This window comes from Heteronotia binoei, chromosome 1 (assembly GCF_032191835.1).
Source record: "Heteronotia binoei isolate CCM8104 ecotype False Entrance Well chromosome 1, APGP_CSIRO_Hbin_v1, whole genome shotgun sequence".
NCBI lineage: Eukaryota > Metazoa > Chordata > Lepidosauria > Squamata > Gekkonidae > Heteronotia > Heteronotia binoei.
The window spans coordinates 61,479,984-61,498,059 of record NC_083223.1 but is presented as its reverse complement, the minus strand read 5'-3'; positions in this window follow the sequence as shown (position 1 = coordinate 61,498,059).

The window sequence follows — 18,076 nt, the reverse complement described above, 5'->3', positions numbered from 1 at the left end:
GCTGCGTTGCCCCGCCGGCCCACCCAACAGAGCGGCCCAACGCCCCCGAGCGGCCGATCGACCACCGGCGTCGGAGAGGGTTCCGGCCACCAAGTGCGCCAGCTGCGGCGACTCCCACGATCGGAGAGACTGCCAGTACCGGACCTGGGACTGCCGGAGCTGCGGGAAGACCGGCCACATCGCCAGGGCTTGCCGGGCCAAGCTCAACCGACGGAGGCCGACCACGCACCACGAGTCAGCGGAGTCCCACTCCACAGACTCCACGTCACTACAGGTACTGAATTTGCCCCTCGCCACCCCCGATAAAATTAAAGTGGCAGTCCTCATCGAAGGGAACCCCTGCCAAATGGAGGTGGACTCAGGTTCCTCCATTTCCCTCATAGCGGAGGAGACCCTGAGGGAACTGTGCCCCCAGCAGCGGCTGCAACTACGGCCGGCGAACTTCATACTCCGGGACTTCCAGAAGAACCCGGTGCAAATTGCGGGGTGGGCGCGGGTGCAAGTCGAGAGGGGGTCCTTCTACGGGCCGCTGGACATCCTGGTGGTAAAGCGCCAACTTGCCACCCTGCTAGGACTGGCATGGTTCAAACCCTTGGGGATACGCGTGGAGGGGGTGGGGCAAACCTTAACACCTAGCGGGTTCGGGGAGATTTGCAAAGAGTTCCCCGAAGTATTCGATGGGTCCCTGGGAAGCTACAAGGGGCCGGCCATCTCCCTGCCCCTAGACCCCACGGTCAGGCCGATTCGGCTCAAGGCAAGGAGGGTTCCGTTCGCCTTGAAGCCCAAAATAGAGGCCGAACTAGACCGCCTCACAGCCCAGGGAGTCCTGGAGCCAGTGGACTACGCCCCCTGGGAGACCCCCATCGTAACCCCACTAAAGCCAAACGGGGAGGTGCGGATCTGTGCAGACTACAAATGCACGATAAACCGGGCACTGCAGGATAATCCCTACCCAGTGCCGGTGGTGAGCCACGTCCTGGCTGCCCTCGCGGGGTCTAAAATCTTCGGGAAGCTGGATCTGGCCCAGGCCTACCAACAGCTCCCGGTAGACAATAAGACGGCCGAGGCCCAGACGATAGTAACGCATAGGGGGGCCTTCCGGGTGAGGAGGCTACAGTTCGGGGTAAGCGTCGCTCCGGGGATCTTCCAGAGTATAATGGACGCTCTCCTTAAAGGGATCCCCGGAGTCCAGCCGTTCTTCGATGACGTTTTAGTCGCCGCCCCGGACCCCGAAGAATTCGGCAACCGCCTACGAGAGGTGCTCCGCCGGTTCTAGGCTGCGGGGCTCAAAGTCAAGAGGGAGAAGTGCCTGCTGGGGGTTCCGCGGGTGGAGTTCCTGGGGTTCGCCGTGGACGCAGCGGGAATCCACCCCACGGAAGAAAAGACACGGGCCATCGTGCAAGCTCCGGCCCCCACCTGCAAAGCGGAGCTACAAAGCTTCTTGGGGGTCCTTAACTTTTATCACTCATTCCTCCCCCACAAGGCAGCCCTAGCAGAGCCCCTTCACCGCCTACTGGACAAAAAAGCCCCTTGGGTTTGGGGCAAACGACAAGCCGCCGCGTTCCAGGCGGTCAAGGACGTTCTGGTGTCCAATGCGGTGCTCCACCATTTTGACGAGGGCCTCCCCGTCATCTTGGCTTGCGATGCGTCGCCGTATGGGGTGGGAGCAGTCCTGGGGCACCAACTCCCGGACGGGAGGGAGGTGCCGGTAGCGTACTACTCCCGCACACTGACACTGGCAGAGCGCAATTACGCGCAGATAGACAAGGAGGCTCTGGCGATCGTGGCGGGGGTCCGCAAGTTCCATGAATATCTGTACGGGCGGAGGTTCACCATAGCCACGGACCACAAGCCCCTCTTAGGTCTGCTGGCCCCAGATTGACAACCCCCCCAAATTCTGTCACAGCGCGTGTTGAGGTGGAATCAATTCCTCAACTCCTACACTTACACACTGGTACACCGGGCCGGCAAAGCTATGGGTCACGCGGACGCGCTCAGCCGCTTGCCGCTTCCGGAAATGGGTCCAGACCCCGCCCCCGCACACCAGGTCATGCTGATGGAAAGCCTCCCAGAGCCGCCCCTTCACGCAGCGGAGGTCGCCAAGGCCACCCAGAAACATAAGACACTTGCACGGGTGCTCGACTGGGTGGTGTGGGGGTGGCCAGAGGGGAACATGGGGGAAGAATTCAAACCCTATAAGGTCAGGAGGGAGGAACTAGCGGCCCACAAGGGGTGCCTACTATGGGGTAGTAGGGTGGTGATTCCGCCCCCGCTGCAAAGGCGTGTTCTAGAATCCCTCCATGAGACCCACCCCGGCATAGTTCGTATGAAGGCCCTGGCCAGAAGCTACGTCTGGTGGCCGGGAATGGACGGGGAAATAGAGAGTTGGGTCCGCAGGTGCCAGACGTGCCAGGAGTCGCGGCCCGAGCCTCCCAGCGCCCCCGCCACTAGGTGGGAGTCCACCAGGAAACCATGGTCGAGACTCCACCTCGACTTCGCGGGGCCATTCCAGGGGCAGATCTTCATGATAATAGTGGGCGCCTACACCAAGTGGCTCGAGGTCATCCCCGTAGGGTCCACCTCGTCCGCAGCCGCAATCCGAGCATTACGCAGGGTCTTAAGCACACACGGTATCCCGGACACCATAGTCTCGGACAATGGGACCGCGTTCACGTCCGCAGACTTCCAGGCGTTCCTCCAGCGATACCTTATTAGGCACATAAGGTCGGCCCCCTTCCACCCAGCCACCAACGGTCAGGCAGAGCGGATGGTCCGCACCACCAAGGAAGACCTGGGCCGTATTGTACAGGGAGACTGGGACCACCGATTAGCGGCATTCCTATTCGACAATAGGATCACCCCCAACCCGGTCACAGGGGTTAGCCCGGCCGAGCTCCTCATGGGACGAAAGCTCATAACCCGGCTGGACAGACTACACCCTGACCGGGCGTCAGACACCCGCGAGAGCCCCGAGGTCCGGGACGCAGTCAGGGGTTTCTTCGCGGGCGACCCGGTTTACGCCCGGAACTACGCAAGGGGCCCCAATTGGGTGGCGGGCCGAGTGCTACGAGTCATCGGGTCCCGCCACTACGACATATCAACTGAGGGGGGCCAGGTACTACGGCAGCACATAGACCAATTGCGGCGCCGCACGCTACCAGAGGAACTGGCGGACACAGAAGAGGCAAGAGCCAGAGGGGAGCCCAACGGGGACCGACCGGAGGACGCGGCCCCATCACCCCTAACGCCGGCCCTGGTAGCACCGGAACCGCCAGAGCCCGAAGGTGCAGAAGAACCAGTCCGGCCGCCACCGTCCGCACCAGGGTCCCCCGCAGCATCAGATGCGGTGGCGGCGCCTCCCCCACAGGACCTCCCCAGACGGTCCACCAGGGAGCGCCGACCTCCCGCATATCTGCAAGACTATGTTCATTAACCAGGGGGGGAGGGGTGTAGTGTATCAGTAAATAATATGCGACCGGGCGCAGGGGCAACTGGGCCGTCCCAGAAGCCCCAGCGCAGGGCGCGAATTCCCCGCCAATCAATAGCTGTGGCGGGAAGTTCAACGGGTCAGGATTGGCCTGACCAACCCCGTAGGCTGTACCGGGGATTGTATATAAGTGGGACCCGGCCCGCGTGTTCCCCCTCTTGCAACGTGCTCCTAATAAACAATGTTGCCCTACTCTCGTCTCCGCTTCGAGTACGTTACAACCCCCAAGGTCCCCAGATATTTCTTAAATTGGACTTGGCAACCCTACTGCAGTCAGTAATTGCGTTTAGGAAAAGGGGAGCACGTTGCAGGATTTTTTCCTGTATTTGAATATTCAGACTGTTGTTACCAACACCGCAGTAAAATGAGAGGTGGCATTAGGCTGGCATCCATGTAGAAATCAGTGGATTCCCCCCTCCCGGTATCAGGGAGAGAAGAATGAAAGGGAGAAGAATAGGGAGAAAGCCAGAAGTAGCTGGCTCAGCCTACTCTCTGGCTCCTGTACACTACCACTGACCATCCCCCTTCTGTCCACTGACCCCCACTCCCCATCCGTTGCCCCCTTGGGTACCAGATGCAACTGTGAACAATGATGGAAAACAGTGGTGGAAATGTCACTTTATGTGAAGCCACCTTTGATATAACAAGAAGAGAGCAGCATGAGCTAATATACAGGAACCCTGATGGCCAAGTGTATCATCAGTGGGACAGGGTTGCCAACCTCCAAATCGGGGGCTGCCATTACAACTGATTTCCAGGTGACAGATGTCAATGCCCCTGCAGAAAATGGCTGCTTTAGATAGTGGACTCTATGGCAGTATACCCCACTGAGGTCCCTCCCTTCCCCCAAACACGCCTCCCTAGACTCCACTCCAAAAATCTCCTGGTCTTTCCCAACCCAGATCTGGCAACTCAGGATATCTCTGAGTATTGAAAGAACAGCAACACACAAATAGGAGCATACCACCACAGGTCATCTGCAAAATCAGGCTGAGAAGGTCATTGGACCGAAGAACAAAAGTACAGCCACTGCACTGCTGAACCCTTTGCTAGTTACAAATATGCTGTGTTGCTGTTTTGTGAGCCTCCAGCTAGAACATCAGCACAGGGAGAGTAATTGTTCTTGCCTTCAAACGTCCAAGTACTTTGTTTAAAAATGCAGTCTCAGATGTTTTTTAAAAAATGGTTTACTTTTTTTTTATGCCAGGGAGGCAAAATCCCATCATACTTATTCAGTGGTTCAACGTAACAACAATAAAGATTCAAAAATGTAGAGATTCAAAATATCAGCATGGCTATTTCCACACAGCAGCAGTTCACTGTGCATTTATTTAGTTACTTCGTGTATAGTCCAGCTTTCTCACTGAGATTCAAGGAGGATTACAGATGAAAGCAAATCAGTGCAAACAGTATAATGCAGACAACCAAGAGAACTAGCAAACATTGCTCCAAAAGCGCACTAAAGCAGCTACTACAAGAACCATGTAGTGAGATGTTGTATTAAACAGGACAAACAATGTAATAAAGGGTGGGGTTTTTTTGTTTTTTACAAAACTACACAATGCAGCATAATATATACAATGAAGACTGCATTAAGTTCCACATGCATTTACAACTTTTTTCACTTTATACAAATGCCCTCCAGAACAATTCTGTTTTGCGTACTCTGGGGAATTTTAAGAGCATGGGAGCCTTCTTCCAGATGGGGGCTACAAACATTTGCATTGGCAATGGATCATCCATGTGGCAATTTTCTCCTCATTTTCCTTAGCTCAGCCCTCGGCAACCACCAAGCCCCCTCCCCTGGGGTTTTGCAGTCTTTTTTTAAAAATGTAATCATAATAACATTATAAGACTATAGTATAGCAATCTGTTAACATGATTTAATAGTCTGTCAGAATCTCCAACTATAATTTCTTTTAAAAGCATACCTCTACCCCTTTTTTGTTGCAGAGATATAAGGCATATTTTTCTCCTTATTCCTCAGCAAGAAAAGGCTAGAGACTTAGGGACTTGCTGTTTTTTTTTTTTTTAAATTAAAGCTGAAAATTCAAAGGAGCTATTAGATTGCATCAATAGATCATTATAACAATGTAACATTAAAGCACAGTACCAATTACTGATTTTTAAAAGGCAGTCTGGTGACATGGGGGAGAAAAAAGCAGCCGCAGGGGGCTGAGGCAAAATGGCAGCACTGTGGGTAGGACTTGCAAAAATGCACACTGTATTGTTCCTATGGTGTGCAAAGCAGTCTGTATCAAAGCAGGTTTGGGAATGACAGCAATGAATTAGAAGGAAAGTGAATGATTGAGGATGACATTGTATGGATGTGTCCCAAAAACCCAATCCACTGTGGTTTGGATTGTCATACCAGAGCCAAACCTCTGTGTGGAAGCAACTGGCCTCTGTTTGTGGTGACTAAGGCTGCGATTACCCACACTACATAATGCACTTTCAATCCACTTTCAATGCACTTTCCAGTTCACACAGTAAAAACCAGTTGGAATGTGGATTGAAAGTACATTATTTAGTGTGTGTGATCACAGACTAAAAGAGCAGAAGCCAAGTCACAAAGAGACTAGATATGAATTTGTAAGTTAATCAAAGGTGTATGGGAGGGGGGAAATCTCAAACCAGCTTGGCGTCATGGATATTGATGTGGTCAGAAATAAAAGAGGAGAGTTGCTGGACCTGACCAGAAAAATCATAGAAAATTTCTCCATGCACAAAAGCAAAGATAACCTGGCCTCTGTGCTAAAGCATGCCCCCCCCCAAAAAGTTTAGAGACCCAGAATAAATGGCCTTGGAGCTAGATAAGAAACAAAGTAGTAACATAACTTTGGATAGATTAGAAATGGGGTTGCCAATCCCCAGGTGCGGGCAGGGGATCCCCCGGTTTGGAGGCCCTCCCCTCGTTTCAGGGTCGTCAGAAAGCGGGGGGAGGGGAGGGAAATGTCTTCTGGGAACTCTATTATTCCCTATGGAGATTTATTCCCATAGAAAATCATGGAGAATTGATCTGTGGGAATCTGGGGCTCTGGGGGGAGCTGTTTTGGGGGGGGGGTAGAGGCACCAAATTTTCAGTATAGCATCTAGTGACTCCCCCCAAAATACCCCCCAAGTTTCAAAAAGATTGAACCGGGGGGTCCAATTCTATGAGCCCCAAAAGAAGGTGCCCCTATCCTTCATTTTTTCCTATGGAAGGAAGGAATTGAAAAGGTGTGCCGCCCCTTTAAATGTGATGGCCAGAACTCCCTTTGGAGTTCAATGATGCTTGTCACAGCCTTGATCTTGGCTCCACCCCTAATGTCTCCTGGTTCCACCCCCAAAGTCCCCAGATATTTCTTGAATTGGACTTGGCAACCCTAATTAGAAACCATCTGCACATATTAATACACATTACTTGTTGAGGCCCAGATGTAGAAGTGTGTAAGTAAAGCAGGAATGTCTAGGTTTGCAAGGTCCCCCACGGCCACTGGTGAGAGATGGGCAGGTAGGGTTGCCAGATCCAGGTTGGGAATGGAATTTGGAGAGGACAGTGGAGTGCAATGCCATATCTCCAGAGCATCCTTTTTTCCTGCAGGAAAACTGATCTCTGTAGTCTGGAGATGAGTTATATTCCAGGGTATCTCCAGGTCCTACCTGGAGGCTGTCATCCAACTTCACAAAAGTGGATACTGCTCAAAGGAATTAGTTTCAGGAAAGGGAACTAAAACATGAGGGAAGGGTCTCCCACTTGTATACTTATATTTTAAATGCTGTTGGTGGAGGGCCAAAAGATATTCATATATACAAGATGCTTATAATAATTTTAAAAGTATTTTTTCTTAATTTTTAAGACCAACAGATAGTATAAAGAAAATACATAAAGTAAAAAGTAATTATATTACATAAAAATAGGAAATGTTTTCTCTCCAACATCACCTTCATTACATTAAATAATTTTTAAAACACTAGCTGTAAAATACAATAAAATAACTTTTGTTCAGAGACATTTATATTTAACCTTTAATCTTTAGAACTACTTCTCATTCTACATCTTCATTGCAATGCATTTATATACATTTTTTAAACTACTTCTCATTCTAGATTTGTCTCCTGCTTCCATACAAATAATATACACTCCATCTCTCCTTGAATGTTGTAACTGACCTATTATTTAGTTTCACCATCCCTGCATACTCATACTCTTCTTATCTGGGGCAAATGTCTGCTTTCTATTTGGCCACATAAATAATTCTGGCCACTGTGACCATACATCCAAATATCTCTTCCATAATTTTTGGCACATTTATACCTAATAACATGTTCTTCACTTGCATGGGAAATTTAATCTTTAAAATATTCTGAATTTCTCCATGTATTTCTTTCCAGTACCTTTTTGCTTTTTTACACATCCACCACAAAGGACAAAAAAAGGTTATCATTTCCAGCATTTTTTAATTTTTGTTTGCGTTCTTTATATCCTCTATATACCATCTGAAAAACATCTTATACCATTTTTCTCTTATCGCTTGTCTGGCTGTGAACTTGATATCTCTTTCCTACAACAGTAATCACTGTTTTTAAATAGACTTTGTTAAGATAAAAAGTAGCAAGAATTAACTGACAGTTTATATATCTTTCAAGAAGACATTTCATGCACAGATAACCTTTTGAGAACCTAGATAATCTTCACAAGGGAGGTCTTAAATCAGTGGTACTTCCTCCCACAATTCCTTAGAAATTCTCCATTTTTAAAATATTAAATTGCCACTCCTACAAAAGCTTAGACCAAAACTGAGGTAAAAATGAATGTGTTTTATTTTGATGGGAGGTAGAGCTGCCAACCTTCAGGTGGGGCCGAGAGTTCTACCAGAATTACAGCTGATCTCCAGCCTACAGTAATCAGTTCTCCTGTAGGAAATGGCAGTTTTAGAGGGCAGACTCTATGACATCACACATCCTCACTGAATTCCCTCCCTTTCCCAAATTCTGCTTTCCCAAGGAATTGCCCCCAGTTCTTCAGGGACTTCCAAAGCCTGGTGTTCAAGCTGGTAAGCAAAGGCATCCACAGACTTCTGTTCCCCTTAATCTGTGACTCCATTTCCATACTTCCAGGGCCTGTAAGGGTTATGTTGGAGCTTCCAGAGAGCTTTTGAGTAGAAGACTCAGACCCTGACCTGGATGGCTCAGGCTAGTCTGATCTTGTCAAATCTCAGAAGCTAAACAGGGTTAGCCCTGGTTAGTACTTGGGTGGGAGACCACCAAGGAATTCCAGTGTTGCAACTAGGGTTGCCAAGTCCATCAGATCAGCTGGGGGAGTCAACTTACCAGGAGCAGAGAGGGCAGAAACTAGAAATAAACATGATGTTCTTACATCATTAGAAGTGATGTAAGCACATTGGGATGTTGGGGGTGACACTCTAGTTTGTGGACAAAACCTCTATGGTAGAATTAGCTTATACCATAGAGTTTTGCCTCCAAAACAGACTGTCTCCTCCAGGTGCCATAGGCACATCATGTTTATTTCTGGCTTCTTGCCTGTTTTTTTTTTTTGGGGGGGGGAGGGAATTCCCCCCACCAGCCAGCTGGCCAGCAGAGAGAAGCTCCTGAAACCGGGAGGGGGGGCTCATCCACTGAGGGTGGGACTGGAATCCCTAGTTGCAACACAGAGACAAGCAATGGCAAACCATTTCTGTTCATCTCTTGCCTTGAAAACCCTATGTGGTCAGCTGTGACTTGATGACACATTTCACCAACACCAGAAGATTCAGAGATTCCTGCGTGTGGTAAACAAGTTTCATCTTGAGCACAACTCTTTGGTCATTTTCGCACTCACCTTCCACCGGCGCGACCCCCCTCTTTACCGCGCAGGATCTGCGCGGATTTCGCACTAAACGCTGCGGAGCAGCCAGAAAAGCCGGAAGCTCCCGGCGCAAAAGCCGTTCAAACTGAAACCGCCAAAAAGCAGTTTGGCGTTTGTGCGGCTTTTGCGATGGGAGCTTCCGGCTTTTCTGGCTGCTCCGCAGCGTTTAGTGCGAAATCCGCGCAGATCCTGCGCAGTGAAGAGGGGGGGTCGCGCCGGCGGAAGGTGAGTGCGAAAACGACCTTTGTTTAACTACTCTGGAGTCTTTGCCTCTTTGTAGAGTTTCAAAACAACTAATTGCCCTCCCTGCATATTTTTCTGTTACCAGAAATCTCACCCAGTTCATAGTGGTGCAAGCACCAAATGCTTATTGTCTAAAACATGACTACCAATTTGACGTTAAGAATTCTGAGGAATGTCCTGTGTAGATGAAGACCACAGGCACTGGAAATTACCTCCTGAGCTGGTCCCTTGATGGCAGCAACCACTGGGCAACTTGATACTACACGACTTGCGTGACTCACTTAGGTCTAGCTGCTTGCTACCGTTCAACAGCAGTCCCCTTCCACACACACTAAAGCCAGTGTATGGGAGTGGTTAAAGTTTTAGAGTGTAGTAGAGTTTCAGACTGGGACCTCTAATCCACATTCTGCTGTGGAAACTCACTGAGAGATTCCAGGCCAGTTACATATTCTCAGCCTAAACTACTAGGCTTGCCAGGTCCCCCTGGCCACCAGAAAGGGATGGTGGGGGGTGGGGTGGGTAGGGTTGACAGATTCAGATTGGAAAACTCCTTGAGATTTGGAGATGGAGCCAAAAGAGGACAGGGACCTCAATGGGGTACAGTGCCATAGAGTCCATCCTGCAAAGCATCCATTTTCTCCAGACGGGGGGAACTGATATCTGTGAGCCTGAGATAAGGTGTAATTCCTGGGAATCCCCAGGTCCCACCTGAAGGCTGGCATCTCTTAGAGGATAAAATCAAGTAGAGGAGAATAATGTAAGCTGCTTTGGGTCTCCATTGTGGAAAAAGACAGGATATAAATGAAGTAAATAAATAAGAGGGGAGACAGATAAAAGGCAGATTGGTGGGCGGGTGCAAAGGAGAGAAGGAAGTCAGGAAAGATGATTATATGTGAGTTACTAGAATGAGAAAGAGGAGATAGTGAGGGGAACGGAGAAAGTAAGGTGCTCCCCAAAATTCCTTCAGGTAAGGTTCCGCCCAGTGCAAATTGGTACCGCTCAGCTGGCACCATGCAACTGGGCCACAGTTTTCCCAGGGAAAGGTTGTCATGGAGAGAGAACAAAAGGAAGGTGAAGACAGGGGCCAATAAAGGTAGGTTGGCTGGGGGTGAAAAGGAGAGGAGCAGCAGCAGCAAAAGGAGAGAGACGATGAAGACTTAGTTTCAGGAAAGGGAACTAAGATATGAGGAAGAGGTCTTCCATTTGTATATTTATATTTTAAATACTGTTTTAATGTCTTGATGTTGAAATGTATTAATGTCAAAATGTTTTAAATATCTGCTGCCTGGGGGACATGATTTATGTGGGAAAGTGGCATAGAAACATTTTAAATAAATAAACAAACAGACAGCCTGGGAGGGAAAAAAATGTCTTACCCTTTAATGTGATGTTCTGTACCTGGTGATGCTATTTGCCTTCATGCTATGAAAAGCATCAGCTGCCAGTTTCTACACATTACACATTTTCTCCAGGCTTTCAGCAACCCTGTCTGCTATAAGTTTGCATCCTTCCATTGTTCCCAAATGCAGCTCCATCTGAACGGTTTCCTTCCCCCCACAGCTATCAACTTCTGTCAGCAAGGTCAGACGAAGAACTGAAAGCAGCCAGGCTTTCTTCTGTTTTGCCTGGAGTGAGACTTCACCCAAATTACATTTTAATTGATATCTGAATGAGGTTTGAATTGCTGTAAGATGCTTTGTGATCCTTTTGTCAAATACTACTACAATAAGCACATAAACTGTAGGTATCTCCTTAAAGCCATCTGGAAGTAGGTCCTACCTTTTCTCTAGGTAGTTTTCAGGATAAGGTAAATACTTCTTCCTACCTTCATTTTATCCTTACAACTGCCCTATAAGGCACAATAACACATGAAGCTGTCATATTAAGTCAGACATTGATTTATCAAGGTCAGCATTGCCTATAGTTCCCAACTTTTCATATCTTACACCCCACCAGTCATTATATCAGAGAAACTGGACCACACTACAATAGAAATAAAAAGCCCCCTTGTCATTATAGCGTTGCCTTGTCTGTGTTGGAAAATACCTGAAGACTTTGAGGGTGGATCCAGGAGAGAGTGGGGTCTGGGGAGGGGCCTCAGTATGGTACAATGCCATAGAGTCTACCCTACAAAGCAGCCATTTTCTCCAAGGGAGATGAAGATCAGATGTAAAAACAGGAGGTCTCCAGGCCTCAACTGGAAGCTGGCAACCCTAGGATGACATGTTGATAGGCACCCTGTTGTTACTAACAGCATTTCAAAAAGCCACAGATGATGACTAATCCATGGAAGCCACAGGTGGCAGATATCACACTTGCAAGTGGACTTGGGGACTAAGGAATAGTGAATTCTTAGTAATTGTTATGAAAACCCTGCATGCTACCTAGACTACTTTTGTGTCCCACCAGTGGCATGTGTATCACTGCCTGGGAACCACTGGTCTGTATTGTCTAATCTGGTTATCAGTAGCTCTCCAGAATCTCATGTCAAGTTCTTTCGTATCACCTACTACCTGATACTTTTAAGCGGAGATGCCGGAAACTGAACCTATGACCTCCTGCATGCAAAACAGAACCACAGTCTCTTCTTATTCCCATTCACACATTACAGTGAATGCACTTATAATGTGCCTTTACGTGCATATGCCTGCTTTTAAGAAAGAGCCAGGGCTTTTCTGTGTGTGTGAGAGATTCTGCCCTCACTGGAACTGAATACCAGCACCCTTTTTCAGGGCTCTCTCAATTTTCATGCACCAGCCCACCCCACTCAGACAGAGAAAGAGATAATGGACCCTCAGGAACAGCCTAGCGGGGTTCTGAGGAGGGAGAGGGAATTGATAGAAATCAGCACAACCTTATATATGATTACTGGGACATTAAAAAAAAATACAAACTTCACTGGAAAGTCCTAAGACATGTTCACTTAACAAACAAAACCAGGGACCTAGCTAAACATGGAATTTGAATCACACTTTCAGCTGTACGTGTATTGAATGCAACATTAGAAATGCTTAATGCATGTATAGAGAAAATTCAAGTGTATAACGTACACAGTTCGTACATGCATTCACTGTACTTTGTGAAAAGGGCTCCTGATGCAAGGTCACCCACTTAATTTCACAAGTGATCAGAGATTTGGACTTGGGTCTCTCCAGTGCTAGCATACCACATAAACCTCCACACCGCAATGGCTGGGCCTTTAATCTTATGCACAGTCATTTCAGAGAAAGTCTCCCTGAACTCACATTGTAATCCTAAACAGAACTATTTGGATAAAAAGCCCAATGAGTTCAACAGAACTTACTCCAAGATAAGTGTGGACAAGATTGCAGTCTCGGTGTAGTTTACTTCTGAGCAAGCATGTTCTGAGTCATACCTGTGATGGTGTTCTGAAATCTCTGCTGTCCTTTTAATGCTCATGCTGGCACATCAGGGGTTCCTGAGCTCTCTCTCACAGTGACCTGAGCTGTCTCTTAGAATCCTGCTCCACATTTGGAAAAGATGTGAAAAGAATGCAAGCAGTTGATTGTTTGACTCCCCACCCACATCCTCAACCAAGCAGCTCCAAATAACATTGAGACCATAGTAAAGTGCTCCCTGCCTTTGCATACCCTCCAGCTAGAGCCAAAACGGATGTTTGTTGCATTTTTCTCTCTCATGTAATAAAGCAGCACTTATCGTGCATGCTGAAGTGATAAGGGAAATATTATATCTATTTCTATATTTATACCCGTCTTCTTCCCCAACAGAGACACAGCATTCTCCCCTCTCTCATCTTATGCTCACAACAGCAGTCCTGTGAGGGGAGGGGGTGTGAGTATAGCTGGGCCTACTTCTTTGGTAGAGATCTTAGTCTGGCATTCTACCCACACTGGCTCTGATCATTTGGTTTAAATTGGGTAGCTGGGCTTGATGCGAAATATTTTGGGGTCACATGATGGTACCTATCCTATTCTCCAGGGCTTTTTTTGTAGCAGGAACTCCTTTGCATATTAGGCCACACACCCCTGATGTAGCCAGTCCTCCAAGAGCTTACAGGGCTCTTCTTTCAGGACCTACTGTAAGCTCTTGGAGGACTGGCTACATCAGGAGTGTGTGGCCTCATATGCAAAGGAGTTCCTGCTACAAAAAAAGTCCTGTGTTCTGCATGCTTTCAGAAGTCAAACTGAGTTCAGTGTTTCAATCCAAGGTGGTTGTTGTTTTTAAAGTAACCATTAAAGTCTCAAACTTCAGTGAAATATCATAAAGCCTCCAGTTTTCCTCAAAGGTCTTTGCTAATGTGAATTAGATGAGCTGAATTAGAGATTAATAGATGGCAGATTCTCTAATGAGAATTCTACCTGAAGAATTTTGAGTGCAATTAGAAATAGTATATAAACTATACAGTGTCTGACTGGTATAACACCCACATATATGACATACATGAAAAGTATAATGTTCTCTAACATAGTCCTTGAATAAAATGTTCTATCTTTCTTATGTTCTACAGTATCCTTTACTAACATGCAGTTTTCCCCTTTAGAAAGCTATAAAGCAGATAGCCCAGTTTTGAATAATAAAAACAGATAGGGGTTAAAGGGTTAAGCTCCCTCCCTCTTCTGTGCCCAGCCATGAACCAGGTTGAGGCCACACAAGCTTGCAGTTTGCATTCAATGAAGGGAATATGTTTGAATCCTAATAAGCAATGCTTGAAGTTAAAAATTAAGGACAGTACATGGAATCCTTAACTTAAACATCATTCTGCATTCCATTTTCCAGCTTATTTTATCTCAGATAACATAGACAAGAGTCAGTGACTGGATCCTCTAAAGTTCACATTCTCCATTCATAGTAAACGGATTGCCTGGGTCTGTAGTGTACATGTGTACACAGGGCAGTATATGTGTACAAGGGTTCTTTGATACTCTATGTATATGAGAGTAGATTCCAAGAGATACCAATGGAAGAAAGAAACCTTTGATTGAATAAATGGAGTTTTATTGTGGAAAAATGCAAACGTTTGCATTACTCACTCACACAAAATGATAACCACAGAACAACACAGGTCTAGGAAACAGAGGGGTGATCGATAGAGACAAGAGGGAGGTTGGGTTCAGATTAGGGCAATATTCATCTGATCCTGAAGCCTGGAATTAGGGTTGCCAATCCCGGTTGGGGGCAGGGGATCCCCCGGATTGGAGGCCCTCCCCCCACTTTAAGGCCATCAGAAAGCAAGGGGGGCGGAATGTCTGCTTGGCACTCAACTATTCCCTATAGAGACCAATTCTCATAGGATATTTGATCTGTGGGTATCTGGAGGACTGAACCCCAGAGAGCACTGAGGTCAGCCGGGAAAAACCTGCTGACTATCCCCGGACCGAGAGAGGTGAAGCTGCAAAGCACCCGTAACCGGGCCTTCTCCTCTATAGCCCCGAGCCTATGGAACCAACTTCCAGAGGAAATGCGGGCCCTGCGGGACCTAGAACAGTTCCGCAGGGCCTGCAAGACCTTCCTCTTCAGACTGGCCTTCCCTGATGAAAATGGAAATTGCGAAGGAAACCGCCATCAGAAAAAGTAAACATAGCACTAGCACTTTTAAAAATTAACTAATTTAATTTTAAAGCTTAACCAGATTTTAACTAAATGCTGATAAAGTTTAATGTAGTTTTATTTACTTGTATAATTTAACTCTGAATCATGTTGTTAGCCGCCCTGAGCCTGCTCCGGCGGGGAGGGCGGGATACAAATAAAATTTGTTGTTGTTGTTGTTTTTGAGGTAGATGCACCAAATTTGCAGTGTAGTATCCAGTGTCTCTCCTCAAAACACCCGTCAGGTTTCAAAAAGATTGAACTAGGGGGTCCAATTCTATGAGCCTTCAAAAAAGGTGCCCCTATCCTTCATTATTTCCAATGGAGGGAAGGCATTTAAAAGGAGCACAGTCCCTTTAAATGTGATGACCAGAACTCCCTTTGGAGTTCAGTTATGCTTGTTGCAACCTTGCTCCTGGCTCCACCCCCAAAGTTCCCAAATATTTCTTGAATTGGACCTGGCAACCCTATCTGGAATCCACATGAAGGAGGGAGGGCCTGGCCGGCCAGTGGTTCACGTCAGAGGCTTGGAAACCGAGGGTGCACACTTATGGATGCCAACAAATGTACAAAATTGAGACATGGAGTGCCGGTTTAAGTATGTTTTGGGGAGCCAGAGATGGGCTGGCCCAAGATGTAATGAGTAGCTGGATGAAAACTGGGATGCTTGGCTTAAACTTCTGATGTTGGAAAGTCACCAGGGTTTGTGTTTCTATCAGTGGCTCAATGATGGATTACGGAAAGGTGCTAAACCTTTGAAATTGCTTCAAATGAGACAATACAGCTGGGCCAGAGTTAGAGGAGATGGGATTAGGGATTACTAGGGAAACAAGGATGACTATCTCTGTTAATTGTATCTGTCATGAGATCCTGTGTATGTTCTTACCTCCATTACTCCATTTTGGCTTGTTTTCTCCTGGTTCTGTTTGGCTGATTCCAAAATGGAGTCTACTCTGGCTCCATGTTGCCTGCCTTGACAGTCCACTGTGAGATGTGAGACCTGGTTTTACTGCCTTTCTGGTTGCCAGTGCCCTCTGAGTCTTTGGGGAGAATGAGTTTAGCGCATGTATATTTGGGGAGGTAACATTCACTCATTAGCTTTACTCCCCTGCCACCTTCACAGACTGTCTGAGAATTGATCCATGCTTGCAGAACTACCAATGTGGTACCACAGCTCTGTTAGCCCTATATCCCTGATCTACTGGTTAGCCATACGTAGCGTTTCTTTTTAAAAATACATGGAAAGAATTAAAGCTTGAAGTGGTGTAGTTCCCTGCTGTGATTTTTTTTAACCATGTGATCCCCCTCCCAAAATATGATGCTCTGCATTAGAAGATAGAAAAGATAATCTTGCAAATCACTTATCCCAATAGAGCAGGGCTCTGAAGAGGAGGCATAGAAATATCCTCAATAAATTAATAATAGGGACTGTGGCATCTTGCTCTGTACGTGTATGTGGTGGATACCTCTGAGCCATGGAGAAGCAAACTCCCACAGAGAATGGAGTGCACATTCTGATCGGGGGCAGGTTCTAGCACACCAACTGCCTAGATGGTCTGTTGTGGGATGCAAGAGTCATTGTGGACTGGAGGAAAACTTCCTTTGAAGGAAATGTGGGGATTTTTGTTTCAGGAAACTATATGCAAATGACAGGTTTGTTTGTCATCTCTAAAAGAGTTGTATTCCATGGTTTTGCAGCTACAGAATGGCTCCAAAATGTACTCAAATACTGAATACTCTCCAATCAGAATGTGTTCGTGTCCCATACACCCAGTGATCATTTTGTTTGTCTATTTTCGGTTCACAAAATTTGCTCAGGCAAGGGGGGAAATTTAATCCAGAAAGGGAAACTTGGGTGCATATAGAGGGGAATTTGATAAAGAAAATCTAAAACATTGCGTGCTGTAGAGCTAAAATGGCAGACTAAAACCAGAAGCCATTAACTGATGGCTAATGTCTTTGGGCTCTATTTCCTTTCAGGGACCTCCTGACCCCAGAAGTGGCACAGGAACCACCATGCCTTTACAAGAGGTATTTTTACTTTCTTTAAGCAGCACATGTCAATATATATATATTTTTTTTATCTGGGATTTATATCCCGCCCTTCCCACCGAGTGGCTCAGGGCGGCTTACAACATATATAAAACTAACATAAAAATATAAAATTACACTTTAAAATTAACATTTCACAATATATAATTAAAATCAAACATTTGTTATAACTATACATCATTAAAACAGACAGCAGTCGTGGAGCTACACTCTATTCAGCTTCAGATACAAATTCAGTATACAGTATACAGTATTCAATAGTCGGTATACAGGGCCATTAGTTGTGGGCCAGCCGGAAGAGGACTGTCTTACAGGCCCTGCGGAATTGGGTGAGATCCCGCAGCGCCCTTACCTCCTCCGGCAGCTGGTTCCACCAAAATGGAGCCATTACAGAGAAGGCCCGGTCCCTTGTGATCTTCAAGCGGGCTTCCTTTGGCCCGGTTGAAGATCACAAAAGATTTTGAGATCCCGATCTCAGTGCTCTCTGGGGAACATGCGGGGAGAGACGGTCCCTCAGGTAGGCAGGTCCTAGACCATATAGGGCTTTAAAGGTAATAACCAGCACCTTGTACCGAACTCGGTAGGATATTGGCAGCCAGTGCAGCGCCCGAAGTCCCGGCTGAATGTGCTCCCACCTTGGGAGCCCCAATAACAACCGGGCGGCGGCGTTCTGCACCAGCTGCAATTTCCGGGTTCGACACAGGGGCAGCCCCATGTAGAGGGCATTGCAGTAGTCCAGCCTCGAGGTGACCGTAGCATGGATCACCGTTGCTAGATCGTCGCGTTCCAGGAAGGGAGCCAGCTGTCTAGCCCGCCTAAGATGGAAGAATGCGGACTTGGCAGTGGCTGCTATCTGGGCCTCCATAGTTAAGGAAGGC